The following is a 3,391-nucleotide window of genomic DNA, read 5'->3' as shown; positions in this document are numbered from 1 at the left end:
AGAGATTTGGGTGGAATTTGGTGTTTTCATTATAATAATTGGAATAAGGGGTACCACTCTTGTATGCTTAAAAAGCATTCACTTGTTCATTTGTTCCCCTACATTCACTTTGGTCATGTCCCAAAGTTCCACAATTCTCACATATCCCACTTGGGATTGATGAAGATGCTACCATGGCATTAACATGATGCTTTGGTGATTTTGAGGCTTCTTCAAGTTTAGCCATAGCCTTTTCAAACTTCAAGTTAATGGTATCAATATGAGCACTAAGTTGAGCACCCAATTGAGTAATAGAGTCCACTTCATGCTTTCCTCCTCTAGTAGACTTGCGAGGTCTACAATATTGTGAATTATGGACTGCCATTTCCTCAATCTTGTTCCAAGTTTGATTATCGTCAACTTCGGTGGTGAACATACCATTTGATCCCATGTTGAGAATGTTTCTTGAGTCTTCATAAAGACCATTCCAAAATTGTTGTACAAAGAACCACTCGCTCAGTCCATGGTGAGGACATGAGCGACAAATTCCTTTAAACCGCTCCCAAGCTTCATACAAAGATTCTTCATCCCTTTGCTTAAAACCCGTAATTTGAGCTCTTAGCATGTTAGTCTTTTCCGGAGGGTAGAATTTTTTGTAGAAAGCTAGAGCCAACTTCTTCCAAGAGTCAAGTCCAAGAGTAGCCTTATCATGGCTTTTCAACCATTGTTTTGCGGTGCCGATTAGAGAAAAAGGAAATAAGACCCATCGAATTTGGTCTTGAGTCACACCGGTTTGTTAAATCGCATCACAATAGTCACAAAAAGTCTCCATGTGAGAGTGAGGGTCTTCACTAGGCATCCCCCCAAATTGGCTTCTTTCGACTAATTGGATAAATGCGGATTTAGCAATGAAATTTCCGGTTAAGTGTTGTGGTGTGGGAGTACCATTGGGTAGGTTATCCTCGGTTGGTACGGAATGTGATGAAAATTTAGGCATTGTGGGTTGATTTTGTGTTGGATTTTGTGTTGGGTTCTCCTCACCTTCTCTTGCAAAAGGGTTGATGAACTCAATAGTATTTGGTTGAATATCTACAACCTCACCAATACCTCTCAAAGTACCTTTAGCAAGTCTTCTATTGTTTGTCAAAGTCCTTTCAATTTCGTGATCAATGGGTAACAAGTTACCTTGTGATCTTCTACACATGCAAAATATCAAACAACTCGAAAACAATTAGAACAAACCTTGAGGAGTTTTACTTCCCCAAGGCAAAGAAAGACCCAACAAATAACAATTTAAGAAAATCAAATCAAGTTAACACCGTCCCCGACAACGGCGCCATTTTTGGCGGGACTCACTTGGAGCTTAATTTTCGGTTACTTGTCGTTAGGAGCACCTAGACCAAAACAATATTTATAACTTCACAAACAACTCTACTATTAGTAAAGAGGAAAGTAAAGGTCGGATCCCAAGGGACGGGTATTGATGTAGGATTTTCGATTGCAAGTAGCGGTGTATAGGGGTGTCACGATTTGGGTTGAGATGAGAAGATCACTAGACTAAATAGCAATAAAAGTAAACAAGCAAGATGATTAAAATGAGATGTAAACAATTGATAAAAAGCACTAGGGTGTCATGGGGTCATAGGGGATTCATGGGAAATGATTATACAAACATATTCTCAAATTATAAGCAAGCAATTATTGTTGTGATGGATCGAGTTGGTTTATATCTTACAATCCTAGGAAGGTTTGGGTCCCGGAGCCGAATCGATTAGATTGTACAACACCTACAAGTTGACTTAATCCTCCCTACGCAACTATATGCATGGTCTAATGAGACTCGAGTTGGTTTATTTCTTACAAGTCCCATTGAAAAGGTAAGTGATGGGTGAAAAATGCAAGGATTCATAGGCTCGCATTTCATCAAACATAACATGTGCATAAGTTGAGATCACAACAAGCAAGCAAATAAATTATGAAAACTTATTAATTTAAGCATGAATCATCCCCCATGTTGGTTTTTCCTTATTACCCATTAACCATAGTTAAGGAAACTACTCACTCATGATCAAGTTTAACATGTTAACAAGGTTGTCAATCATATTAACAAGGCAAAACATGATGAATAAATGAAGATGATTAACAATAATTAAGAAGGGATTAAGAGAATTATACCTACTAATGATTCCAAAATAAAGCAAAGAATAATAGAAGTACTTGATGAATGATTGGAAGGTTGTCAATCTCCCAATAATAACCCAAATAATCTTCAATTACCCAAAATAAAAGATGACCAAAAGAGAAATTAAAGAAATGAGATTTGTATTAATATTTGATTAGAAGTTGATTACAAGATTAAGAAGAGATTAGAATGATATAAACTACACTAAAGATTGATAAGAAGAACATGATTATCTAATTAGACTAATGGGGTATTTATAGTGGGGATTAGGTACACAAATTAGGGTTTACTAAGGGCTTAAATGACGATTAAGTCCTTGAGGAATCGCTCCTCTCAGAAAAGATGCGAGTCTCCTTTTTGCCGGTTTTTCATAAATATGCGCATCTTTCATGGAGGGAAGAAGAGGACGTGTGGGCCCGTAAGAGAATCCGAGCGTCCAAGGGGTCGGGACGGGCGGATTTCGTGGTGGCTGGACGGGCGGATTGGTACGCTGGACGAGCGGATTGGGGCGTGGTTGGACGGGCGTCCCTATGGCAAAGACGCTCGGATTCCTGATGTGTTGGACGGGCGTCTTGTCTAGTTGGACAGGCGAATTGTGTTCCAGCCTTCTTTTCTTCTTTTCTTCCTATCTTCTTCCAATAATCCTCCGGGATTTAGTCGGGGATGCAAGGATTTCTTCATCATTGCCCATCTACTATAATATGTATAAAGGCCTTCTAGTCTTGTCTTTTCTTTGATGCCTTGTCATTAGATTCGATCAATTTAGTTCTATTTTGCCATGAAAATGCAAGGTTTGCACTCCTCTCCTACCAAGGAAACAAAACCTCAAAAAATATGCAAAATAAAGGACTAAAGATAGTAAATGACCCAAATATGCACTAAAAAGCATAGGAACGAGGCTAATTCGGGGACTAAATATGCTCAAATAATGGTCACATCAGTTACCAAAACCACTAAAGCTAATCCCCTGGGAACTCAACCAAACAAAACAAGACGACCTCATAGGTCCTTCCCTAATTTGGGTATCCCTTATGCCACAGCTTTGGAAAGGATAATGTCCAAAGGAAAGCTCAAACCGATTGGTCCAACTCCAGACCCTCTGCCAAACAAGCGAGGACGTAGATGGGACGGAAAACTGTTTTGTCAATATCACCAAGGTCGCGGACATGACAATGAAATGTGTCTCTCCCTAAATGGTGCCATCCTTGACAAGATTGAAAATGTCGGGTT

The 3,391-nt window shown here is 39.2% G+C and overlaps 1 non-coding gene across 1 annotated transcript; it reads left to right on the top strand.

The window, feature by feature from the left end:
• The first annotated feature begins 497 nt into the window (after nt 1–497).
• On the top strand, nt 498–604 carry LOC141603019 (small nucleolar RNA R71). Its single transcript, XR_012524918.1, has one exon. It is a non-coding gene; the product is annotated as a small nucleolar RNA R71 (small nucleolar RNA).
• The last annotated feature ends 2,787 nt before the right edge of the window (nt 605–3,391 follow it).

This window comes from Silene latifolia, chromosome 9 (genome assembly GCF_048544455.1).
Source record: "Silene latifolia isolate original U9 population chromosome 9, ASM4854445v1, whole genome shotgun sequence".
NCBI classification, from domain to species: domain Eukaryota; kingdom Viridiplantae; phylum Streptophyta; class Magnoliopsida; order Caryophyllales; family Caryophyllaceae; genus Silene; species Silene latifolia.
This window is presented reverse-complemented; position numbering and strand designations above follow the sequence as displayed.